The sequence below is a fragment of the Tursiops truncatus genome, chromosome 2 (genome assembly GCF_011762595.2).
Source record: "Tursiops truncatus isolate mTurTru1 chromosome 2, mTurTru1.mat.Y, whole genome shotgun sequence".
Lineage (NCBI taxonomy): Eukaryota > Metazoa > Chordata > Mammalia > Artiodactyla > Delphinidae > Tursiops > Tursiops truncatus.
Genome location: NC_047035.1, coordinates 126,029,184 through 126,056,137, shown reverse-complemented (window position 1 = coordinate 126,056,137; position 26,954 = coordinate 126,029,184). Strand labels below are relative to the sequence as shown.

Below are 26,954 nucleotides of genomic sequence, written 5' to 3'. Positions count from 1 at the left end.
CTTCTTTGTCTGCTTCGGTGCTAGATCAAAGAGCTACATTTTAAAATTTCATTGACTGATTTATACCCTTCCCATTTCCAAAGCAGATGATAAAAAAACCACAGGTACCAGTGTGGCCAGGAACATTTACCCAATACAAAAGAGGGGAAAACAAGCAGAGAATTATGCCTAGCCTCAGCCTTTCAGGAAGGTAGAATCTAAGATTTCATTCTCTGGGTTGTGTTTAAACTTCCCCAAGATGTAAGGGCTACTGTCATTTCTTTCCGTAAAGCTCCTCCGCCCGCATCAGAAAGGCTTCCCCTGCTTTGTGGCTGTGCTCCAGTCCCACTTAGAGGAATTGATCTGTTGCAAGGTGGCCGGCTGCCGCTGAGGAGGCCAGGCGGGCTTTCTGCTGTCACTTTCCAGTCTTCTGCACTCTGCTGCCTCTGCCCTCTTGGCCACGGCTGCTTGTGTTTCTCAGCTGAGCCTCATGCTGCAGACAAGTCTTCCAAGCTGTGCCCTGGCCTGGTTTGCAGTACATTCTCATTTCACTAATAGAAATAAAGGTGAAGAAACAAGAGGGGACCCCCACCCCCGGCAGTTCACTGTGCCTGGCTCTGTGGGACACCAAGATGAATGCCACAAGCTATGCCTTTGGGGGAGGCAGACGCAGACCTGAGAGTGTCCAGAAGTGAAAGGGGAAGAGGAAGGTGGTGGAAAGCACTGCGTGTGGGCTCCACAAGTTCCTGCGAGAGCCTGAGTGCAGGGACTACGGGTGGGCAGGGCTGCTGTGCCGGCCTCACGATGCGGGCAGTGAGGCCAGAGGGGGGCTTTGTTTAAACTCCGTTCTCTGCTGTTGACTCTTCTTCAACTTTAAAAACAGGAGACACAAAAATTTCCTTTTGTGTCTCTCAGGGAGTATAATGAAATCTGTAATCGGACGAGGGGCCCAACTAATGCCCCTGCTGGGTCCTCCTGTTTTGTGGCCATTGCCTGAAGGCACGCAGAATGTGAGATTTGAACTTTTGTCCTGCCATTTGCTTATTGGACCTCCATGAGTCTCATTTTCCCTTACTTATAAAATGGGGACAGGCAACAGTCACTGCCCAGAATCTTGGAACATTAAATGAAATAAAATCTTAAAAACGTATAAGTTAAAGGAAGCACATGTATGTATGTATATGTGTTTATATAATTTGCATATACATGTATATGCACTCAGTGTCCCCTCCCTGCAGAGGTTGGAGTGCCCCAGACTGTGGCTCCCTGGCCCGAGTGTGGCTCAGGTTCTGATGGCGAGGACAGCTGCCTTGGGGCCTGCTTCTCTCCTCTCTTGCCCACCCCGCCCCTGCCTGGCAGCAGCTGCCTCAGCACCCCTGAGGCCAACTGGGATGCGCCAAAGCTCCGGCAGCTGGTCCTGGACGGGAACTTCGAGGCCTGACTGTGGGTACAGTGCTCCCTGTGCGGGCCCCAGGCCTGGAATGCCTGCTCATGAAACCCTAGCCAGCTGACCTTTGGGACACGGTGTGAAGTGAAGCCTGCTTATGCTTTGGAGGCTGGAATGCAGGGAGCAGGCAGTGGTGGGAAATGACAGGTCACCCATCGCAGTGCACCAATGTTACCCTGGCTTTAAAGCCATCTTCCTCCCAGCTTGCTGCATCCTCACCCCAAGCGCATTGCCCTGCGCATTGCCAACTGTCAAATAATAATAATGTCAGCAGCGACGTTTACGGAGCTCCCACTGTGTGTGGCACAGGCGCTGTCCTGCTTCATGGTCGCTCTCTCTGATCCCTCCTGCCTTGTTGCCTGCATCAGTCCCCTGGGCTGGACCCCCTCATCTTCCTAGCCTCAGCCCAAAACAGCAGAGCACAAGGGCTCACCAACCCACATCTCATCTTCTGTTTAGTATTTCCCTCCGCCTGGCATGGTACATATGCACGCAGCTGTAGAGTGTCAGAATGTAAGTGCCAGGGGGCAGGCTAGGCCTGACATAAAGTGCTCTGAAGATAGTCATTGAATGAATGAATGGAAGAAGAAACAGAGGCTCAGAGAGGGCAAGTAACTCGCCCAAAGCCACAAAGCTAGAAAGTGGTGGAAAGAAAGTTTAAATTCCATTGTCTCTGGCTATTGGAGACCCCGGTATCTGAACTGCCATCTCCACTCCTCCCTGCTCTTTAGAGGCTCCCTTCCCTTGCCCCACACACCTCTGCTGTCAACTGCACCGATCCCCCATTCCCCACCCAGGGAGCATCAGGGGCCCCACCAGCCCAGCTTGTGGCCTTTCCTAACAGGACAAACCTGCAGAAGGAGAAAACGACCATGTCACCCATAAGAGGAGAAGGTTCAAGCAGGAACAGGAGAGAGCTTCATCCTGCTGGCTTCTTCCGAAACCCTGGGACCATGTGCACAGCAGCCTTCAGAAGACAGGAGAGCTGGCTCTACCTGTCTTGCAGATTTGGAATCTAGGTCATTCTGCTGCCTCCCCTCCCCCTCTGGAAGACAAGCTGATTTCTCCTAGGGTCTCAGAGCGGGAGAGGGGACGACAAGAGAAAATGTTTTAGTGGGACCTACACCCTGTGTGCTGCTGTCAGGAACATTTCATTTTGAAGCCAATATAATTTATGAGATGCAAATGGATTTAGCATATTAAAAAAAACTTGGAAAAGGTACAAAGTGCACCTCACACCCTTGCGCTGAGGCGTGTTTGAGGCTCCATTAATCATCTCAGACAAAAGAGATTTAATCTGAGGCTAGGCAGTCTAGGGAGCCCCGGCAGCGCTCCCCAAACCCCAGGGCTGGCCGGGAGCAGCGGGTGTTGGCTGCGGCTCTGGCCCTGGGTGCTCGGCACTTGTGCTGAGCCCTTGTCTGAGTCACGCAGTAGATGAAATTACAGAGGTTCCTGCACATGATGAATCAGAAAGCAGGATCAAGCCAAATATTTGGACAAGCCTTGCCCTGAGTAGAGCAGGAGGGAGACTGTGCAGCCAGCAGCCTCCTGCCAGCTGCCTGCCCAGAGATGGTTTCTGACAAAGTGCCGCCGAGGGGCAGGCTGCTGCTTAGAGGGGAATTAGCTCCGATCCATGAAGGCACCCTGCAGTCAGATCTCTTGGCCAGGCCAGCGCTGGGAAAGAGGCCCAGAAGCATCCCAGAACCCTGAGCCGTGATTCAGTCTCACCCTCAGAGGAGGGGGCTTGTGTGGGTGCAGCGTGCTGAGTTGCGGGGGAGGAGACACTTTGAGTCACGCCATCCGCCTTCTTTTCTGGGAGTCATCCGGGCGGCAGGCAGCATTTCCTGCAGCAGTGAGCCGAGGAGACTACGCAGCCCTCCCGTCGCTCCTGCCTAGGCCGTGGTGGGGATGCAGGCGGACGCGGTGGCCACAAAATGGGGAAGGAAGTGAAGCCCTGCGCCCTGTGCCAAGGCTTTACTGCTGCGAGGACTTTCAGGAGAGGCTGAAACAACAACAACAAACCAGTAAAAACAATGCTACCTTAGGTTTGTCTGGAATCTTTATTAATTTTTTAAAGTTAACTTCTGAAAGAGCTCAACATTCTTGGGGTTATTTTAAGCTACATTCTCCCCTTTGCAGGGAAGCTCCCAGGAACTAAACTAGTCCACACTGGAGAGAGCAGATAAATCCCTACAAGCAAAGAGTTGCTGTTGATGAATGGCAGGGATAGTGCCCATATGCTGTGGGCTGACTACGTGCTAGGCCCCAGCTCCATGCTTCCCATGAGAATGTCCTGGGCGAGCATCCAGAGAACCCCTACAAGGTGGGTGCTACTATTTTCCCATTTTGCAGATGAAGAAACAGGCTTGGGGAGGTTATATAACTGACCTAGACCATACAGGTAGAGACTGCACAGCCAGAATTTAAACCCAGGCAGTCAGACACCCAGATTATATTCTGCTTCCCAGCAGCTCTCCCGTTACAACCATCTGCAAAATGACCACGGGAACAGGGTCAAGTGATACCTACAATTCTAACCCTCAACCAGGTGATCAGACCTTGGAAAGACCAGACATTATGCCTGCCTTTGGGATCCTGGCCTGCTCTCGGAACCTGAAGAAGGCTGAGGGGAGCTGGCTTTCTCAGAGGCCAGAGAGTCCTCATGGGTCAACCAGAGTCTAGCCCACGTGGGCCAGCCCTGCTTGCTCAGAGACAAGACTCAGCAAAAACCCTCCTACTCAGACACCCTCTGAGACAGCAAGGCTGCTGAGCTTGCTTCCGGAGAAGGTCTGCCTTCTGGAGTCAGGGAGCCCCAGCTCTGGCTCACTAGCTGTGAGGCTGCTCCTATTCCTGTTGCTCCACAGAGCCTCAAAACTTGCGGCCTAAAAACCCTATTTTAGGGCTTCTCTGGTGGTGCAGTGGTTGAGAGTCCGCCTGCCGATACAGGGGACGTGGGTTCGTACCCCGGTCTGGGAAGATCCCACATGCTGCGGAGTGGCTGGGCCCGTGAGCCATGGCCGCTGAGCTTGCGCGTCCGGAGCCTGTGCCCCGCAACGGGAGAGACCACAACAGTGAGAGGCCCGCGTACTGCAAAAAATAAAACAAAACAAAAACCCTATTTTATTATGCACATAGATTCCATGGGTCGAGAATTCAGACAGAATTTAGTTACAAGTAAGAAGGGTCCACTTGCTCCATGATATCTGGGGTCTTGTCTGGGAACACTCAAAAATGTGGGTAAACCCGGGGGTGGGGGGATCTATAGCTGGTGGCAGGAATCATCTGGAGGTGTCTTGGCTCACGTGTCCGATGGTTGATGTTGGCTGTCAGCTGGAACCTCAGCAGGGCTGTCACCAAAATACATACCTGTGGCCTCCTTCTGTGGCCTGGGCTTCCTAACAGCATGGAGGCCTCAGGGGAGTCTGCCTTCTTACACGACAACTGTATTTGTTTGCTATGCCTGCTGTAACAAAGTACCACAACCTCAGTAGCTTAGAACAACAAAAATGATTATCTCACAGTCTGGAGGATGGAAGTCCACATTCAAGGTGCTGTTAGGGTTGGTTCCCTCTGAGGAACATGATCGTAGGATCTGTTCCAGACCTCTCTCTTTGGCTTATAGATGGCTGTCTTCTTGCATCTTCACACTGTCTTCTGTGTGTGTGTGTGTGTATGTGTGTGTCTAAATTTCCGTAAGGATACCAGTCTTATTGGATTAAGAGCCAACCTACTGACTTCATTTTAACTTGATTATCTCTACAAAGATCCTATTTCCAAAGGAGGTCACATTCTGAGGTACTGAGAGTTAGCACTACAACATATGAATTTGGGGGTACACAATTCAACCTATAACAACAACTTAGGGCTCCAAAGGCAAGTGTCCCAGGGGAACAAGGCAGAAACCACATGGCCTCTTCTGAGTAGCCTTGAAAGCTGAGCTTCATTCTATTGGTCACAAGCTAGTCATTAAGGTCAACCCAGATTCAAGGGGAGGGGGCAGAGACCCCACCTCTTAGGTGGAGGAAGGTCAGGAAACTTGTGGATTTTTTTTGTTTCCCCTGAGGTGGGTATTATCTCTATTCCTCTTTTACAGGCAGAGAAAGTAAATTTTAGCATGCTGAGGTGGCCTGCTGGGGGTTTGACAGTCAGTGCATGGTGGAGCCAGGGTTGGATCTCAGTGTGGTAAGTTTTCGAACTCCCCCAGTGTCCTTGCACAGGTTAAGTCAACCTCTGTAAGTGCCAAGTATCTATGAAATGGTGACAGTGATGCCCAATTCACAGAGTTGTTTTAAGGACTGAATGAGGTGAGTTGTATAAAATGCCTGGCACAGTGCAGGAGCTCAGTTAATGGTAGTTTTTCTCATCCTCCTCCTTCTCCTCCTTTTTCTTCTTCTTCTAATAAAATATAATTGACGTATAACATTATATTAGTTTCAGGTGTATAACATGATTTACTATGTGTAGATATTGCAAAATGATCACCACAATAAGTCTAGTTAACGTCCATCACCTAGCATAGTTAAATTATTTCTCTCATGATGAGAACTTTGAAGATATTCTTATCAGTATCATTAATCTTAGCTGTGGAAACATGATGTCAAGAGCTTTTGGGGGTAGGAATAATGGAAAAACATCAGACTGAAAGTTAAAATCTCTGGATCTTAATTTCAGCTGTGGATGTTTACAACTGCTAACCTTTATTGCAGCCTTATGATGTATCCAGCCCGGAGCTGAGCATTTCCCCATTTGATCCCATTTAACCTTCACACCAGCTAGCGAGGTGCAGAGCTCAAATCTGAACCTAGGAGCCAATGCACTGAACCTCTATGCTAACCCACCTCTGACCAACAATCTGTAAGACTTTTTCCAGCTATAAACATATGTAGCCTGTAGTAATGTCCTGACCCATGTAATAATGTAATCACTCATGTTCTCATGTGGCCAAAGAGGACTTTATTTTTCTATACCTGAACGTATTTCCTATCTTTAGGTTTCCTATTTCTCCCTGATAACAAAAATTATAACCTAGTCATTTTCATGAAAACCCAGTAGAATTCAGTGATTTCTCAATTTAGATTAAAGCTTGTTGCAATTTAGGGTTTTCTCCCTGAGATGACATCTCAGTTCTGCAGGGAAATTATGGATCATCATGTCCAGGATATGCTTGGTTCATGATGGTGATAGAGACAAAACTAGGTCTTCCTAAATCCTGTTTCATTTCTTCCACCTGAGCACACAGGAGGACTGCATTTCCCAACCTCCCTTGTAGTTAGGTTGGGGTCATGTGATTAGTTCTGGTCAAGGGTCTGTATGGGGAGATAAGGTATGCCATTTATTTGCTAAGGCAATGAAAAGCCCTCTGTGTGACTTTCCAGTCCTCTTTTCTCCTGCTTGAGGCCACCCTGGAGGTCGTAACTAAGCATTTGAATCTCTGAGTCATCACTTGGAAGGAAGCTATCCAGGAGGAGGAGTAATGCATTGGACCTAAATGAAGGAGAAACAAACTTTCAAGTACCAAGGTACGCTGTTTTGGGATCTGTTTGTTACTGCAGCATAGCTACACTATCCTGACCATAACAAGAGTCATCCTGTGCCAGCCCCCTCTGAGATACGCACTGTTCAGTGTTGACTATCAACATTGATTTCCGCTGGTATCTATTGAAGCAACCACCACTTCCTCATGTCAATGTCTATGGGATTGAATATACCTTTACCTGGCCTCTGGTTTGCATGGCTCAATCTGCCACTGATGACCGTTTTTGTCACGCCCCCAGCACCCCTTGGGCCACCAGCTTCTATTCTCTTCTTACTGTCATATCCATCACAGGGGCATACGAGATTTTGGCTACTCTCCCAATCTCTGTAGGACTTCAGGAGATCCAACCCAGGCTCTTTCACTCAAGTATCCCCACATCCACTTGTTCTCAACTGCTCTCCTCCCAGAAAGCTGGTGCAAGATTTCCCTACCTTAGATTTCCCCAAACTCATCTAGTGTTGTGTTTTTTTGTTTTTTTTTAATCTTCCCTTGATCCCAAGCCACCTTGGAAGGACAGGGAGAATCACAGGCTTCTCCCTTCAGACTCCTTCTCCCGTGCCCTTAGCAACCTGAATCTGGTCTGCATGGCAGGTGACTTATTTGGATTCTTCTCTTGTCCTCTTCCTTCTATTATTTGGGGGAATGAATTTTATGCTACAATTTCTTTAAAGTACTTTAGTTTCTCTTTGAAATCCAGCAAACATTTCTTTTTCAAAAAGCCTCACTCTTTGTGATGGTTAATTTTATGTGTCAACTTGACTGGGTCCCAGAGTGCCCAGCCTCTTGGTCAAGCATTATTCTGGGTGTGTATGTAAGAATGTCTTGCATGATTAACATTTGAATTGGAAGATTGAGTTAATTGTCCTCCCCCCACCCCCACCTTAAGGTGGGTGACCCTCATCCAATCAATTGAAGACCTGAATAGAACAAAAAGCCTGAGGAAGATGGATCTTCTCCAGCGGGACTGTTGTGCTGGGACACCAGTCTTGTCTGCCCTCAGACTGGAAGTTACACCATTGTCTCTCCTGGTTCTCAGGCTTCAGACTGAGGCTAGAACTACACCATTGGCCCTCCTGGGTCTCCAGCTTGCTGACAGCAGATCTTGGGACTTCTCAGTCTCCATCATCACATGAGCCAATTCCCCATGTAATTAGGAATTAAGTAATTATAATGTACTACATTTTACTATATCATATTATATTATATCACAGCATATTTTATGTGCTATTGGTCTGTATCTTTCTTTGGAGAACCCTAGCAAACACTCTTACAGAGCAAAATCCTAGATTTACATGATTATTTTCTCCTTTATAAGTTTTAAAAGTAGATTTTGAAACTTCAAAGACAAGAATTTGATTCCTTGGTATTTGTATTCTGTTGCATTTTCTCTTTCTCAGGAAAAGGAGACCTCTGGAAGAACCAGGGCAATAAGAACATGCTGGGGGGTGGAAGGAGGATCCTTAATTTTTATCTCTGAACAAAATTGTGCTGAATAATGAGGAACATTTGCATCATGCTGATGTGCTTTACTCCACTCACAGCTCACAGCAGCCTGTCATGTGGAAATTACCCATCCTTGACAGGTAAGGAAGTTCAAGTGCCTAGCCCAGGATCAAGTGGCAATGCCTGGGCCTGGGGAGGGTGGTCTTTCTTCAGGGCATGTGTCAGCACAGCTAGAAAAAGAAGCCTCTACAAGGAAAAGCCAAAGGCAAATACATGGAGCCAGTGCACGCCAGGGCAAGCTGCAAGTGTGTGGCTGTGCCCAGTGAAACCTCAAGGATCCTCAAGACCAGCATGTTTACGGGCATCCATGCTACGGGATTCAAAGAGAAAAGAAGGTAAGCTCCAAGAGCATGGACCCTCTGTTCTAGGCAGTGCTGTGTCCCCGGGGTCCTAGAGCAGCGTCTGGCCCACAGCAGGCACTCAAATGGTATTTGTCCAATGAGTGACTGAAGGAAGAGAAAGAAATGGGACCTGCTCTCAGGTCCCTCATCATTTGTCTGAGAAAACCAATTTCATGAAGAAGGAAAATAGGAGAGCAGATGAAGCACTAAACCAGGAGAAATAAACTCTAAGCAAATATGAATGCAGTGAAGAAAAACAATCAGTATGTGGGTAAGGCCACCTGCATATCATAAATGTCACATCTGTGTCACACAACTGACGTGGCTCCAGGGTTGTCTCTGTATGACTTACAGAAATCATGATGACTGGGAGTTCTGTTTTCTGTGTAGCTGGTATGAGAACTCTTAAGGAGAGGCTCAATTTGTTGGGGAAAGCTTGTTTTTAAGCAAATTGGGATAGAGTGAGTCTAAAGGGTATACACAGAGTATGGCTGCTTCAGAAAGGGATAAATGATTGGGCATTTCTAAAACCTCACGAGGGAAGAGAAAGCAGGGTCAGACCCCGAAAAGAGATGGGTAGAGTGTGTCATAGGGGAAGGTGTTCCCAAGAAGAGTCTTGTCTTTTGAGGCTTTTGTCAAGCAAAAAAAATGTGTGCTGTGTGATGTCCCTTCACCAAGGACCACTGACACCCCAGGGAGATGACAAAGGGCCTGGATAGGTTGGATTTCTGGGGGCAACAGTGAAGGATGCAGGACTTGTAGTTCCTGGTTGGAGTGGAGCTGAAACAGTCAAACACACGTGATCACACTTTTCCACAAGATTGGTGTGAGGGTTAGTAAAGTCAGTACGTAGTACCTAGGACATTTACCACCTGGACCAGGATGAGGTGAGATGGGGGGACTTAAAAAATTAGGCCCTGGAGGAACAGGAACTGAACATCAGTTCATTCTGTAGAGTGACTAACCAGTCAGGGAAAACTCACGGCATAGATGCTGTCATTTTTTCAGGCTGTGCACATGGCAGATATTGCTAATGGATTTCAACACTTTCTCATCCAGGCCAGACTCACACTCAGAACCTTCTCAACATTGCACCCCAGGTAGCCACTACCAATGGAATGTTGATTTAGGAGATTAAGTCAATCCACCTTCCTTGGTCTGACCCAGAGGCCACAGACAGGCAGGCAGCTGATGAGCTGCATGGGGACTGGAGATACAATGGGTTGGTTTTTTATTCCCTCACATAAGATTTGAATTAGCTGATGACATTTTTAATTGGGAAATTTCAAATCAATATCCAGATTTCTGGCTTCTCTTGAAAAATTAGAGTGTCTGGCAACGTTGCACTGCTGAGGAGTGGCTCTTCCCCCACACACCGTGAAGGGCTGTGTGCTGTGCAGTCTGCGGGTCCTCTGTGGCCCCTGTTGGCCTTTTGGATTGCCTGCATCCCTGCCTCTCAGCCTAACCAGCTGAGCATGGGCAAGAGAGTGGCTCTGAAGGCGGCCCAAGTTCGAGTCTCACCTCTGCCCCTTAGGCATCGAGTGACTTTGGACAAGTCCCTTATCTTTACTGGGCCTTGGCTTTCTCATTTGTGAAATGGGGGATAACAATAGTACTTACCTCATCAGGTGGTTGTGAAGATCAAATGAATTAGAACAGTGCCTAGCACACAGGAATCACTAAAACAAGCTTAGCTATCATCGTTAAGCCTTTGAAGTTTCTGTAAACACTGGAGAACCTGTCTACAAGTCCTGAGGAAATGAGGCGCAGAAGGGCCAGACAGTGTCCCCCCATGCAGGAGGACTTGGGGTCCTTGCTGGGGGCAGGTCTCTACCACCCACCCCAGGTCTTGGAAGCAGCTTTCTGTATCTACAGCACTCAGAACACTTGCAGTGTAGAGTATGTATTTGAGCTCAGGAAAAGGAAAGAAAACGCTTGTTATTTGACCTCACTGTTTTAAGGGTAGGCCTGGAGGGTGCTCCTATCTGAGAGGAGTTACAAGATGAAGCTAATTAGTGTAGAAATGTTGGCTGGAATGTACACGCAGAGCCAGGGAAAGGGGTCCCTGTTTTCTCTAATGACATACTTTAATAGGGTGGAGATTCAAAACTACAAACACACAAAAGCAAAAATAAACACACAAACAAAACCCAGCAGCACCAAGACAAGCCTGAGAGGCAAAAGTCAGCCACCTCTTACTTTTCAATCTGGGGGGTGCTCTTTATGCTGACGCTCAGTCTTCCCACCCCCCCGAAATACCCTTCTGTCCCACACCCCTCAGCCTGCGAACATCCCGCTGCAGCTCCGGGAAAACCAGAGCATCCACGTTGGCCTCTGAGACCACAGGGAACACTTTGGTGAGGACGTGCCTGGGGTGGGGACCTGGGTGGCACGTGGTGGGGTGAGTAGTAGCTGGGGGCACACACAGATTACTCAGCGAAAGGAGCAAATCTCCCCTCCCTGGGGATACTGAGCCCAGACTGCTTTTGAACTGCATACCTTGTTTCCTCTCTCCTTGAGAGAAAAAAAGGCCATTGGTTCTGCTCGAAATTCAGCCAGATGGGTTCCTGAATGCCTGTTGGGCCTCTCATTTCTCCAGTTTTGCCAGCCTCTGCTTTGGGTGTTTACAGGTGAGAGAGGGTAGATTTAGATACACCTGCGCTGGAGGGGAGGGGAGGGGAGGGGAGGGGGAGAGACACAGGGGATGGGGGACCCCAGAATAACCGAGGAGCTCACACCTAGTGGAGGTGAGAGAAATGGAGAGAGAATAGATGTGAACCCTACAGACTCTCCAAACCTCCAATCCCTGGAAGCGCCCAGCCACCTTCTCCCATGTGCTCTGTGGGCCAGTGCCCCCAGCCTGGCCCTGCACGCAGCCCACGGCCTCAAACCCTGGCCACAGGAATGAACTGCTCTGAGATTGCCTAGGCCTATGGACCCCACCTTCCTCCTCTTTGCTCCTTCTGTATGTAATTCATGGCAGGAGGGACATGCCATGTCAAAATATTTTTCCTGGAGCAGGTTAGAGAGCTGGGGGAGGGGGCGGGGGGGAGAGAGGGGGCGGGCGTTTGCAAGTGGGCTCAGCAGTCTGGGAGGCAAGTGGCTTGCCAGCGTGCCAGGAAGCACTGTCAGCAGTGCATGCAGCCTGTGCTCCTGGCACACTGCCCAAGGGAAAAATCTGAACTTTCTATGCGGAGCTCCTGTGCCTGCCTGTGGCTCCACCCAGCTCTGAGGCCGATAGCAGGGAAACCAAGGGTCGGACTCTAGCTTTGAACCCCTCAGGGAGAGGAAGCAATCTCTTGGGCCAGGGTATTTGTAGTGGGTATAAAACTTACAGCTCAGATGTGCAGGAAAGTAACTTTCCTTATTTTCTACAGTAGAACTCAATTTATTGAAGAGTTTCATTTCTACTCAGCGGTGATGAGGGATGAACCTCATCCCTCAGGAGAGCATGGTCACAGGAGTTTACAGTTTAGTCCAGTGAACTCAGGCTCTTTGGAGAGATGCTCAGTCTTCCCCGGTGGCACATGGAGTGTGGGGACGCCCGTGTACAATCTTGTCTGGGCCCTCTGGTTTGCACGGTGTTATGGCTGGCGGGAAGCTGGGCAAGCGCCCTCCCTTCTGGGATTCCTGCTGGGGGTCCTTATCATTCCTCACTCCAGGAACAGGGAGGGGTGCAGAGGCCACACACATAAGCCTCAGCTCTCTTACTCTCCCTCTCTCTCCAGACTCTTTCTCCAGCCCAAGAAAGTGGGATGGGCTGCATTCCTGTGCGGCAGGAAAATTGCCCATATGTTACATCCTGCTCCTTTCCCATTTTACAGCTTAAAAACAAAACTCTCCATTACTATGAGGCTCCTAGAGTAGTCAAATTCACAGAGGCAGAAAGTAGAAGCGTGGGTGCCAGAGGCTGGGAGGAGAGGGGAGTGAGGAGTTGCTTAATTGCTTCAAAGTTTCAGTTTGGGAAGATGATAAAGTTCCGGAGAAAGATGGTGTTGATGGTTGCACAACATTGTGCATGTACTTAATGTTACTGAACTGAAAATGGTTAGGATGGTAAAAATGAGTAAGATGGTGTATATTTTACCACAATAAAAGCTCCATGTTTAGTCTTTCTGGATTTGGTTCTTAATATATAACAAGATGCTTTGGGAATTTAGAAGAGTTTTTTCTCTCAAGTACCTGGCTCTTATCATTGAAAGACTCAGTCTGGAATGGGCTTCAAGAACCCATCCAGGTTGTCAAAAAAGGGACATCGTCTCTTTCTCTTTTTAATCCAACTATGAATTAGCTTAATCCTCCCCTTGCTGCACCAGGAGGCCACTGATAAGGAAGTGTGAAAAAAATTAAAACTCATTAATTAGTTCTAGATGATATCTCCTATTATCATTAACCATGTGATAGATGTACTGGGTTGGTCAAGAGATTTGAATTTAGTCTTGTCTCTAAGACTGGTTGAGGCATAAGAGGGTCTCCCTGTGGTTCACTGATGGGATCCCTGAGCTTTAAGAATGCAGAGAGAGGGGGCTTCCCTGGTGGCACAGTGGTTGAGAGTCCGCCTGCCGATGCAGGGGACACGGGTTCGTGCCCTGGTCTGGGAAGATCCCACATGGCGCAGAGTGGCTGGGCCTGTGAGCCATGGCTGCTGAGCCTGTGCTCCGCAATGGGAGAGGCCACAACAGTGAGAGGTCCGCGTACCACAAAAAAAAAAAAAAAAAAAGAATGCAGAGAGAGGTACAGGGTCTGGTAGCCAAAGTGGCAGCTAATCTCCTTATTTAGGTATTTAGAGTACCTCGCCCTTCTTTGATTCAGAACTGGAAAGATGCCATCCCATAGTCTGCTGACTTCTACAGTGTATTAGCTTCCTTTTCCTGCTGTGACAAATTACTGAAATTTAGTGGCTTAAAAGAGCACAAATTTATTATCTTGCAGTTCCAAAGGTCAGAAGTCTGAAATGGGTCTCACGGGGCTAAAATTAAGGTGTCGGCAGGGATGCGTTCCTTCTGGAGGCTCCAGGGCAGAATCTGTTGTTTTGCCTTTTCCAGCCTCTAAAGGCTGCCCACATTCCTTAGCCCATGGCTCCTTTCCAGCAATCACGTCGCTGTGACCTCTGCTTCCATCATCACATCTCCTTCTCTGACTTCCTGCCTCTATCTTATAAGGACACTGGTGATTACATTGTGCTCACCTGGGTAATCCAGGATACTCGTCTCAAAATGCTTAACTTAATCACATCTGCAATGTCCCTTTAGCCAAGTAAGGTAACTATTCCCAGATTCCAGGGATTAAGGCATGGATGTCTTTGGGGGGCCATTATTCTGCCTGCCATGCATAGTTTCTGTTGAAAAGCCAGCCGTACAACTTATAGTTACTCCCTTGCAGGTAATGACCCTTCTGCTAATAATTGCTTTTAAGATTTTATCTTTGATTTTGGCTTTCAACAGTTTGACTATGATGTGGCTAGGAGTGACTTCCTTTGTATTTATCCTGCTTGGGTTTTGCTGAGTTGTTTTTTTTTTTTTTTTTAAAGAGTGGGTTGATTTTTTTTAATTGGTTTTAGAAAATTCTCAGACATTATCTCTTCAAGTATTGCTTCTGCCCATTCTCTCTTCTCTCCCTCCAGGCCTCTAACGACGGCACATTAGATGCCCTTGGTGCCCTGTGTGTCTATCCCACTGTCCTGCTCTTTCCATTTTCTCCTCTATTTCAGCTGGAATATTTCCTCTTGGCCCCTCTTCGAGTTCACACATTGAGTCCTCTGTGTCCGTCTGCTGTTAAATCCATCCAAGAGGTATTGATTTCAGATACTCTCTTTTACAATTCTAGAATGCCCATTTAATTATTTTATAGATTCCAATTTTCTGTTAAATTCTCTTTTTATCCATTTTGTCCATCTCTCCCTGTACATTATTTAATGTATTTATCATAGTTATTTTAAAGTCTTTAACTGCTAACTCCAAAGTCCTTGGCCACTTCTATAGTCTGTTTTTTATTGTTGGTCATTGTTTCCTGTCTCTGAGGTTTTTAATGTGTGCTGGACATTGTGTATAAAAGAACTCTAGAGGATGTAGAAGACTCGCCCTTTCCTCCACTCAGTTTCTGGGGCTGACTACCTCAGCCCACGAGGAACTGAGCTGGGTTGGGGCTGGGCTGCAGGTTTAGACTCCCTGCACCACTGGTTTAATCCTGTTCCTCAGGTGAGACTCTCCCAGACATTTTACTGAAAGCCTGTCAGGTCTGTGCCCTTAGCCTGGAAAGGGTCTTCCTTCTCTCATATTCTAGGTTATCTAGTCTTCATTGCATACAGATCTCCAAGGTCTTTTCAAGTATGATTGTTCCAATTTATTTGTTTCTTCTTTACTTGTTGCAACAGCAGTATTGCCTGCTACTACCTACTACATCTTTCTAGGAAGTGAAACTCCCTTCCTCTACACTTCCAAACAGCAACAGGTGAAAACACCTGTGGAAAAACAAGGTAATGAAGAAGACAAGGGAGGAAATGGGTGGTGGTTTCTCCAGAGAATTAGAAGAGGGCCCTCTTTTTTTTTAAAGTCTTTTATTGAATTTGTTACAATATTGCTTCTGTTTTGGTCTTTTGGCTGCAAGACATGTGGGACCTTAGCTCCCCGACCAGGGATCGAACATGCACCCCCTGTATTGGAAGGCAAAGTCTTAACCACTGGACTGCCAGGGAAGTCCCTGGCCCTCTATTTTGAGGTCGTTGAGAGGGTCCAAGAAATACTACCCTTCTTTCTCACCCATGTTCTGAAATATGAAGCCAGGAAGATGGTTCCACTGTGATGAGTCTGGACAGAATTGGAAAGATGATGCAGGTGTGGCAGTAGGACAGACATGAAGGAAAGCAGAAGAGGACAGGAGGACTGGATGGGAAAGAGACGTGGAGCCTGGAGGAGCCCTTGGAGCTGAAGGCTGGGGTTGCAGGGACTGTCAGCCTTTGGATGTGGCAGGGGAACTGGGAAGGCAGCCTCAATGCTGGGTAAATAGGTCCAGAGTTTTCATTGCTACAATCCTGACCCTCCATGACTATGACCTCAGGGGATCCTTTTGAAACTCAGATCTGACCAAGTCCAGTCAACAACCTTGGACATTTCTTCATCATCTTCAAGGGGAAGAATAACCTCTTTGGCATGACTTTCCAGGCTCCTCTCTGTAATCCAACCTGCTTTTTCAGCCTCATCCTCCAACATTCTCACCTTGTCCCCATTCCATATTTGTCCTCAATACAGGGCTCTCCTCTGACACTGATCCCAGGGCAGAGCAAGGTGGGGCAGGCTAAGGCTGGTAGCTCTGGAAAGGCCAGGCCTGCCAAGGAAACCACTGAGGGGGTTGGTCCTGAGGCCACGCCAGGCCATATTCCAAGCAATATTTAGAAAGGAGGATGCAAGCTTTGAGCCTAGAAACAAAGATGGGGGAGGGGCCAAACAGAACAGAAAGAACAGCGTAAGGATGGGCTGGGAAGTGGCCCAATCCAGGAATGACTCCTGCAGAAGACGGCTTCCAGCCACAGCATCCCTTCCAGATTAGGCTTACCTACCCCTACCTGGACCACAGCTGTGACCACCCATGGGTCTCCATGCCCTCTGATGTCACCACCCCTTTCCTCTGCCTGTGTGGCCTGCTGGAGTACCTTCCCTCACTCAATGAGCTGGCTCATCCTTCGAGGCTCAGCTGGTCCCTGCTATCACCACAGCACTTGTCCCAGGCCTCCTAGGTGCCTGTAGGTGAGTCTGTGCTCTCCACTATCTCAGAGAGCACAAAGCAGACCCACTTGTCCCCCAGCCTGTACCCGAAACGCAAGGGAAGCTGAGAAATGGATTTTTTTAATTCAACAGTGGAAAATATAGAAATGCAGGGTGGCCTGTAATCTGTCGTTCACTACATCAGATTATTAGCTTCCCCTGAGCAATCACAATCACTGGGGCTTGTGGCCGGAACTGTGAAGACAGTGCCACCAGCCCAGGTGAGCCTTGCCCCGCAGGTGGCTCATGATCTCACATGTGAAGAGATGCCCCACCTCCCCCAGGAGCCTTTTGTCTTCAACCAAGAGCTGCTATCGGCCCTGCAGGGGCACCACTGTGTCCGGTGGGATTGCTTCTCTGCAGACTCCCACTCTACCACCTCAGGACTGTAGGCCATGCGGTCATGGGGACTGAGAGGGTCTCACCTTACAAGCTGACTTCTTGGGAGCCCGTCCACAGGTCAGTGGCCTGAGCCATTACTCCACGCAGGCGCTTTGCCCACTGGCCTCCTTCAGCCATGTCCAGGGAGGCTAGCTTCCTCTCAGGAGTGGGGCCTTGCTGCTGCTGTCAGCAGATGGGACCAGGCCGGGGGCACGGCCCCTCACCAAGGACCCAGGAACCTTAGGTGAACAACAGAAAAGTAAGAAGTTCTAAGGAGATGGGCTGGACTCCAGGGCAGCCTCCACCCCCAGCAGGGGAGAGCCTGGCACAGGGCTCAGCAGGTGGACAGAGGATGCTATTTGTTCCCCAGATGGGGCCCAGCAGGAAGGATGGCAAGCCCTGGCCTCCAGCCCCAGGCAGGCCCAGCCTCACAAAGACCCCCAACAGAGCTTGGCAGTGGGGACAGGGACTGCATGGGGACAAGGCCTGGTTTGGTGGACTTCTCTTTTTGCCAGCTGGGGTGGGGAGCAAGCCTTGGGTTTGACTGGTACTGGGTCGGTAAATATTTGGAGAACTTGAGCATTGGAAATTTCTACAGTAAAGTAGGCAGGGGCTCTGAACCACTGAGATTTGGACACTGATATTGGAGACCTTTGTCCCTTGGGGCTGGTGACGGGTGTGCACTCATTCTGTGGAAAGGGCCACTGTCCTGGGACCTGGTACACAAAGGAACCTCCACGCAGACCCACAGGCTGACGAGAGGGAAGAGCTGCCATTGTGCTTTCGGCAGGAGGGGGCAGAGGGGACTCAGCCCACTTTTAACAAAGTGACAGAGCCCACGGCCACCTCCTGTGCAGAGAGGGCCAGGACCACGTGAGGGTGGCTGCCGCCAGACTGGAGAAACAAGGAGACCAGTCTGATCCTTCAAAACAAGGAGACATCCACATTTGTAACTGAGATGAGAGGAGAACTGCATTATTTATGAAATAGCTCAGCCCAGAGTTAACAAGGAAGAAGGAGGCCTTTAGAGGGGAAAGTGGTTTCCAAAGCATCCGTATTTCACTGAAAAAAACACACACAAACTATGATTTAGGGTGTGCTGAGGTTTAGAACCGGAGATGACTCTAGTGCAGTTAGACCATGGGAGAGGGGATGAGGGTGTGGGCAGGGGGGGCAGAGGGACAGAGAGTGGGCGAGGGGACGGGGTTGATCCTGCAGGCTCCCTGTGGGAGGCGGGCACATGCAGGGGACACTCCCTGGGCATAAAAGAGAGTGTGTGTGCATGGATGTGTGTGTGTGCCCGGTGTGTGTGAATACACTTCGAATGGATCAAGGGACAGAGGGAAGGTGCACCCCCAAAGATGCAGAGCCTTCTGGGACTTGCATGTTAATTCTGTTTGCCTGGCTAATCTGCTGTAAGAACTTGGGCCAAGACTCTGAGAAAATGGTATTTTTCATCAATTTTTTTTAAATTAAGGTATAATGTGTTCAGTTTGATGAGGTTTGGTCATTGTATATGCCCATGTGACAACCAATGGTTGTTGCAAACAACATATAGAACATACCCATCACCCAGAAAGTGCCCTCGTGCCCCTGATCACTTTTTGACTTCTATCCACGTAGATCAGTCTGCCTGTCCTAGAAATTCATATAAATGGAGTTGTACAGTATATGCTCTTTCGGGTCTGGCTTCTTTCACTCAGCATAATGTTTTTGAAATTCACCCACGTTGTGGATTTAACAGTAAGTGGTCCTTTTTTTTTTTTTTTTTTTAGTGGTCCTTTTTATTGCAAGTAATATTCCATTAAGTGGATATACCATATTTTTTTTATCTGGTTGATTCTTATGAATATGACTACTATAAATATTCATGTTCAAGTCTCTGTGCAGACATATGTTTTCATTTCTTTTGGGTTGGCACCTAGGAGTTTAATTGCTGGGTCATATGTGGATACATGTTTCCCACTGTGAGAGGCTGCAGAACAGGTGTCCATGCACTGGATGGAGTTCCAGTTGGCTCACGTACTTCCCAGCATCCACTGTATTTTATTTTATTCAGTCTAGTGGATGTGAAATGGTATCTCATTGTAGTTTTCATTTGCATTTTCTAATAATGACTGATGATGTTGAGCACTTTTTCATGTGCTTATTGGCCATTCATGCATCTTGTTCATGAGATGCCTGTTGAACTCCTTTGCGCATTTAGAAATTGGGCTGTTCTTTTTGTTGTTGTTGATTTACAGGCATTCTTGATATAGTCTAGACCCTCCAAGGTTTTTCAAAGTAAAACAGCAGCTACTAGTCATGTGACCTCTGTTCCTTAGGCTGAATAATGTCACCCCTCCCTCCCGCTTCATATCATATCCTTTGGGTGTATACTGGGTTTAAAATGCATCCACTGTGATCCCATGGTGGAAATGTTAAATTCTACTTAATCAAACTCAGCTGTCTTTCAAGGCTCTATTCTGCTGAAAGTAGAAAACAAAACAAATGAACAAACAAAAGCAATCTTACTGTTTCAAAGTAAACTCCCATTTAAAGACTTAATCTCTTTCTCATAATTACTCTGGCAATTCAGGATTTAACTAAGTTAAAGTCCCTTTCATATTTCTATCCTCTCAAAAGTCTTTCTGTCCCCACAAAGGATGGTCAAGAAGTTGTTTCCGTTCCTCATGGCAGCAGGGTAAGCCCTCCTGGTCCACTCCCCGTCCTCCAGGTTCAAGTCAGACTGTGTGAGAGGCATGTGGGGTCAGCCATGGTCCCTGCAGGTCAGCTCCATCCCTGGACCCACGCTACTACTGACCATGACCATGCCTTGGCCTCAGCTATAGGGTCTTGTCTCCTAACAGGCAACTGTATTCCTCTCCCTCCACCCTCTTAGCACTGCTGTTCCCACTCCCAACCTACACAGAACATGTAGGATCTCACACAAGACACTCACCGGCTCCAGGGAACCTGGCCTATGGCATCTCAGACTCCCTCTCCACCTAAACGTGCCACACAAGCATATCCCTTCTACTGAAGCCACCCATGTGGGTGTAGGTCACCCTGCAGGGTGCTCTCAGCCTGGAATTCTAAACCAAAAGTGGAGCACAAGCTTGTGGATTCTTCCTCAGGCCATCTGCTATCTCCTGCCCTGACTACAGTGTCTTCATCTAATTTTGTTGACTAAAAATGTCTCTAGTGTCTGACCCCCACATCCCAGCCTAAGAAGAGCTGTTCTCTTTCCTGTGGGGCTGGGAACAGCTCTTAGGTTATGCTGCCCATTCTTCCCTATTCTAGTGAAAACTCCATGTTCATCCTCCAAGATTGTTATATTTAAAAGATATCTATTTGAATTTAGGAAAACCTTTCTTCTCTCAATGGCCTGATCTTGCCATTGAAAACTTAACTTTCGAGCCTATTGTTTTGGAGCTTGTTTGGACACGCGAAGCTGAATGTCCTCCCTTCATGCCAGTTTCTCCTCTCTCCTGTATCTCAGCTACTACTCATGAAAGTGTTGGAAACCATGGCTAAAGAAGGAAAAATCACAAAGAAGGAGTGGAAAAAGAAAGCACGTTAGTATTATTCAAGGTATTAATCTTACACACATTTAAGTGGCAACTAGGAAAGACTTATCTTTCCTTCAAAAAAGTAATGTATTCCCACACTCAGCTCCAGCTTTAGTTCCCACTCGGCCCTCCTACGTTGGACAGGCCACTAGACATTCCAAGGCTTTTGGCTGTCAAATCCCCTTCTTGGCTCCTGTTCATGGTAGCTCTGCACCCAACATTGCTCCACTTCATGCAAGGATTTTCTCTAGTATCCAGCTCCATGGGACCCGCCCATCCTGGGCAACAAAGGGGCGGGATATAGACCCCGAGGGAAGGCACTCCTGAGATCCTCATTTCTTGATAACGCAGGTGAGCGTAAATAAATTTAGACAGGGCAAACTGTGACAGCCAGCCTACTACACTGCTTTTGTGTAGTATCCTCCCACAATGCATCAGTGTTGCTCGGTGTGACTGATAGAATAAGGCCCAGTGATAGTATGTCATTTCTAAATCTAGGTTTTAAAACATGGTGGCTTCTGCCCGTCTCACTTGGGTCACTCACTCTGGGGGAAGCCAGCTGCCATGTTGTGAGGACACAGAGGCAGTGCTATGGAAAATTTTACATGGCAAGACACATGAGTGAGCCATCTTGGAAGCAAGCCCAGAATCACAGCAGCAGTCTAGTGGGGTAGACAGGGCTTCTCCATCCAGATCCAGCAGCTCCTAGGAGAGGAGGTAGAGGCTGCAATAGGTTGGATGATCTATCAACGTCACACATCTGGTCAGTGCCCAAGCCACGCCTTGACTCACAGCCCCATTTTAGAGAAATGGATTGGTCTGCAGCTCACAGTGTTTCTCAGACTTCACCATTAACACTCCCTGTGCCCTAGATTCTCCATGCCGTGGAGCCTGGTCATCAGGAGAGCCCAGGACATCCTGTGGTGGGAGGCAGGGACTAGGGTGGGGGTGCTGGGCACTCCAGTTTGAGAAGACAATGTGGCTAACTGCACGGTGGTGAGAAAACGTGCAGCATTTTTGAGACGAGCAAGTTGCCCGCTGCAGTGGAAGGCTGGTGCCTCATGAGAAGGTTCCTTGAATATGGTACAAAGTGAGGCTTCCTGGAGCAAGCTGAGCCTACCTAGGGCCTACACCAAGACCCTGGCCTTGTTCACAACTGGAAGGGTGTCTGTCCTCGAAAGTGGAGGGTACCAAGCAGCAGACACCCTGGGAGGATGCATATCATCAGCCCGAGCATTGTGGGGTCCAAGGAAGATGCCATGAAAGCAAGAGGCAGAGTGAGGGCAAACTGTCCACTCATACTTGATCAGAGATGTTTCTAGAACAATGTGAGACTGGAGGGTACAGAGGATGGGCCCTGCAATGGCAACAGGGGTTCCGGGGCTAGCCCCGATGACCCAAGAATGCTGATCTTTTGGAAGAACTTCCTCAGCGGGCTCTCAACAACCTCTGGGTCTGAGCTTCCAAAAAACAGAGGCTGAAGCAGTGAAGGTGGGTGGAAATGCATTTGGTTTTGTTTCACCTCGTTTTCATTCACTGCAGCATTTTTTCTTCCCAGGAAAGCAGAGAATTTCCCAGAAAAAGGGTCCTGGACCTTCTAGATTACCTACCTGTAGGCAATAGTTTTCAAGGCCAATTTGCAGTCATGTGTTTCTTGCCAACAAGTTCAGAGATGTGACCTCATCAAGCTCAGAAAGCCTGGAATTCTTCAAGAGAAAGACAGAGTTGAGTTGGAGGAAGGATGGTTCTCTATCCTCGCTCTCCACCCTCTTCCAAAACCTACCACGTACAAAGCTAGGATAACCCCAGGAGGTGAGAAGGGTATATATTTTGCAGACTCATGCAAAATTTTTCTATTATCTAGCTTAACTTTGTTCCCAACTACCTGTTTACATTCAGTCACTACCAGATTTTTCTTAGTGCCTTTTGGTTAAAAACGGAATAAATTAGGGATTTTTGTTTCCCATTCCTCTTTCCCTCCCTTTTCTCCAGGTGTTAAGTGGGAGGAGGCTGCATTATGGGTGGGAGGCACTGTGTGGCTGTGACCAAGATGTCCAGTGCTAATTGGCCCCACGACATTGGCACCTATTCTTCTACACCTGTATCTATGCCCCCTCTACTCTCTGGCTGCCAGATCCAAGTAGATCCCTCTGTGTCCTCTTTATCCCACCACCAAGACTCCTCAGCTTGCTTTCAGGCACCTCACCCTTCCCTGGCACAGAAACATTGGTTGTCCCACCCTGAGGCTCTGGGAGACAACCTGTGGCCCATCTGCCCAGGTACCCTCCATGCTCTGGGCGCTCCTGCTCTGGTGTCATGGTGCACATGGGCTTCTCCAAGAGGCTTGCTTCCCTTCTTCTCTTCCTCTCCCCTTCAATTTATTTGTTGAAGAAATCAAAGCCTTGGCTTTTTTGAAGACTTTTGTCACTGTTAAAAAAAATCCATCAGAAATTCAAATGATTTTTTTCGTCTCTTTCTTTGTGTAGAGGCTGCAGGCCAACAAGGAAAGTAGGATAAAGAAAGGAAATCTCAGGGGGAGGGAAACAGATGCTCTTCACAACAAAGTTCTTAGTGGCAATCAACAGAAACCAATTCTGGCTAAATTACAAGAAAGGTCTTGTAATTTTAAGTCTCTTAAAACCATATAGGACAACTAACAGAATTGCGTGGAAGCCCAGAGGGCAGGTTCAAAGCTGATCTTTGAAGAACAACAAGTCAAAGCACACCGCAGAACTGGGCTGATGGGGAAGCCCCACCACTGGCCCTGAGCACTGCTGGGAGCCGTGCTGGGCTGCCACCTCCACTGCAGCCACCACCAACTCTTTCCTCCTGAGTCACTTCACTGGTGCATTTGCCTGGCAATGAGACAAGGCCCCACTTTGAGCCCCAGATGCAAGGCAGGCTAGGAGGAGAAGTATCTGACCATCCCAGTATCTAGGAGTGGAGGTGGTTTTTCAGCTCACAGACTCATACAGTTGACAATTCTCCAAATAAAAGATGCCAGGAAACCCAAATGACCAGGTTCTCTTTTCACACGAGAAACACACGAGAGGTGGGTCTCAGATACTCCGCCCAAGGATTGAAGCTGGCTGGCAGGTGGGAGGCTGAGGGGACCAAGACATTCGGTCTCAGGAGGGTCAAGGATTCAAGGGGCTGGAAGGGGTGGTACAGAGATGAGAACTACAATGAAAGACACTTTCCCGTTGAGGAACCCATCCTCTGAGGACCCAGTATGGGCTGGAAGATATGACTAAACTTAAGGGAAGAACCGTTATGCCCAGGAGTGTTTGGCTGGCCAAGAGCAAAGTTATTTCATAACAGGCAGCATAGCTCCTCCCTCCCATTACTAGGGAGGCATGCAACACTGAGATGAAACCAGATTCTGCTGGAATTAGGTCAGGGCAAGGGAGAGACGTGAAGACCTCAACTTTTGGTTGTGAATGTGAGAAACCACCTTCCCTCCACCCATAGTGAAATGGGGAGGGGGCAAGGGCTCCAGGTGGGGTCACAAGGCAGCTCCCCATTGGTCCACACTATGACCTTTTTCCTGCGGCCTCTTGTCGACAAAGGATAGTGTTTCCACTTAAATGTCACCTCTCCCAGGGAAGCAGTCATGACTGTTTTGCAGCCTGTTGGGAAGGTCAGAGTATAAGCCATCAGATGACAAAGGAGAACAAATGTTTCAGGGTGCTGCTCTGGCCGTTTCTCCCCTGTGGAAGCACATGGTCCGCCACTGGAGGTGGCCCCTGCGATCCCCGTGTGCTGGGATTGCCTTTCTTGCTGATGCCACCGGCTGCATTTGGTTAGAAGCAAGACAGTCTCATCAATTCCGGTTGCTGTTAGGAGTTTTTAAAAGAGATGTCGGTGGAACTTAACACACAGCTGGGGCCAAAGTAAAGTCTGGGTAAGTGCCCGGGCTATTCAGCTGGAAATTACATCCTGCTCAGGAGCATAAATGTCATGCTCCCCAGGCCCCAACACAGGCAAACTGCCTCACTGTGCTGATTTCCCAGGACTGCAAATGTTCTGACCAATGGCCCTGTGCTTGCCTTCAGACACAACCTGTCTCCATGAGGAAGGCCAAGGTGACAGGAAACACGGAGCACTATCATTGACCTAATCGTGCAAGACCTATCCAAGTCAAAATGCATCACTCCAGAAACCCTACAAAGGACATGATCTGATCTGTGAATCCTATCAAAGGTCATCTCAATAATTCAAACCGTACAACCAAGAAAAACTGCTAATCTAATGTGGTTGAAACCACCCACAGGCAGGTGCTTATTGCTGGTGAAAATTAAGACTTGCACATCTCTGGAGCCTTACTTCCAAAGATATTGGATGCACAGGGCTTGTCCTTTCGTGGGCAAATAACCCTGTGTCTTCTTCTACTGAATACAATCGCCTAATGGCAAATTGAGTTAGATCTTAAATGCAACCGAAAGAGATTTACAGACAAATGGAGATGCTTCATTTGATTGCATAAGTAAATCAAACCCAGAAATGCAGCAATCTGAGAAAAGACTCCCAGGCATGAGGAAGGAAGACTGAGTGTGGCCCTTGGCATCCTCAGCCTCCCCTTTCTAAGGCTTTCATATCTTGGGGTTCCCTTGGGTACCACCAATCCCACCACCCTAGAGCACAAGGGCCCAAAATTTGTTCTCAGAATCATTCACACGCAAGTGTGAGTGACTGATATCAACCAAACTGGGAACCAGAATCAAACGTGAAAGTCAAAGGAGGAAACCTCCAGAGAAACTTCAGAAATCCTCACTGGGAGATCTGGGGACCTGCATGGGGAAGGGGCTCTTCATACTCACCGTTTCCATGAAGGGACAGAATTATTGGACTCACTGGGTCCGAGTGGAAACTCCAGCTCTGCACCTTCCTTCGTATTTGGCCTTGGGGTAACCACTTGGAATGGTTGTGACCTTCCTTATTGCATCAACAGAAAGGGGAGACCCACAGACCTCTCAGGCTGGGGATGAAGTGAGGTCCTGTTTGTGGGGGGGGTTGGCACATCAGGGTGTTCATAGGACTAAAGAACTGTGGCCTGGACACTGGCTCTTCCAGGCCATGGCCAGAGCAGACCAAGTTCTAGTGGAAAGATTTGCCTCCATCAAGGGCTGTCCAGAGGATGGTGCTTTGAGCGGAAAACCAATATCTGGTGAGCAACCCACACGCAGTCTCCGGGAGCTGCACGTGTCTCTTGCCCCTGTGAGTCCTGAGCACTAACTCAACGAAGTGTTTACTCATTGGCCTCCTGGAGCTTGTGCCCGGAGGCCTGGCCTTGGAATGAGTCAGATTGTATGACAGCAAGCTCTTTTGTTCAGAAGTGATATAGGACACAGAGTTCCCATGCAATTAGCTCAAAATTAATTTAGCCACAATGGCTTATTATTAGATTTAATTATAAATTAAATGATTCGCCAAGGACTTTTTACTTTGTAAACAAGTACCTTGGAGTCAAAAGGGAATTTTTTTTTCTATTCTCTAGTCTCTCCACAGGTTTTCACAAAATTGTGGCCAAGGAGAAAAAGTGATTTGGATATAGCTTTGGATGAGAAGCCACTGCTTCCAGCCACCCTTCCAGGTACTCCTGCTTTTGGGAGGAGGGCGCTTTTCCCACACAGCCTGCTGGGCACAGACAGACAGGTGCTCTCTGCTGCAGTTAATACGTCATCCAAAAGTCACCTCGATTTTCTTCCAGAATCCCCAGTGCTTCTGCAGAAACATCGATTGCTGAAATTGAAGAGTCCAAAGAACAAGTTCTAGGCAGTCTGGGCTATAGTCTTCTCCAGAACTCCTATTACCAGTATTTCTTAGAACATGATGCTCTGCTATACCATTGTTGGAACATGAAATTATTGTAGGAATATACTTCTTATTTTAACAGTTATGTGTTCATTTTAAGGTGTATTAAAACAAAAATCACTCCTCAAAGCTGTGATTTCATGGTAATATCCAGATCTTGAAATTAAAAGGTAGGTCAGTTTGAAGAAAAGTATTAGCTAAATAATAAAATAGATGACATGTAACAAAAAAATGACTAAAGTTTGCTAAATAATGTGTGGGAGCCTAGCTCCTCAGAATGTGATCATCAGACAGCATCGTGGGCACCGCCTGGAAGCTTGTTAGACCTGCAGAATCTCAGGCCCCACCCCAGATTTACTGAATCAGAATTAGAGTTTTAACCAAGTCCCTAGGGGGTTAGCATGCACTTCAGACTTTGAGAAGCACAGCCTGAGAAAACCGTGGGGCAGTGTTCCCAGGGGCTGCTGAGATTGGATGAATCAAATACATCTAGTCGAGTGTCCATCACTCTGGCAAAATAGGGTGAAATTTTGCCCAGCAGAGACAATTCTTCTGAGAATTTGCAGCCCCTCTTTCACTCTCACAGCAAGGTGTCTGTGTTTCCATCTTGTGCGGAGCCCAGGGCCTCCCCATTGAGCTCCT

At 48.1% G+C, this 26,954-nt stretch overlaps 1 long non-coding RNA gene across 5 annotated transcripts; it reads left to right on the top strand.

Moving 5' to 3' along the window:
• Nucleotides 1-2,975: 2,975 nt before the first annotated feature.
• Nucleotides 2,976-21,825, top strand: LOC109551832 (uncharacterized). Of its 5 annotated transcripts, none has more exons than XR_002178535.3 (5): nt 2,976-3,471; nt 3,566-3,749; nt 5,520-6,945; nt 8,360-8,800; nt 20,429-21,825. It is a non-coding gene; the product is annotated as an uncharacterized lncRNA (long non-coding RNA). The 5 variants fall into 5 exon arrangements; XR_012330251.1 differs by lacking the exons at nt 8,360-8,800; nt 20,429-21,825 and adding an exon at nt 7,849-8,350 and having other exon boundaries at nt 5,520-5,608; nt 6,823-6,945; XR_012330250.1 differs by lacking the exons at nt 8,360-8,800; nt 20,429-21,825 and adding an exon at nt 7,849-8,350 and having other exon boundaries at nt 5,520-5,608; nt 6,802-6,945.
• Nucleotides 21,826-26,954: the final 5,129 nt, after the last annotated feature.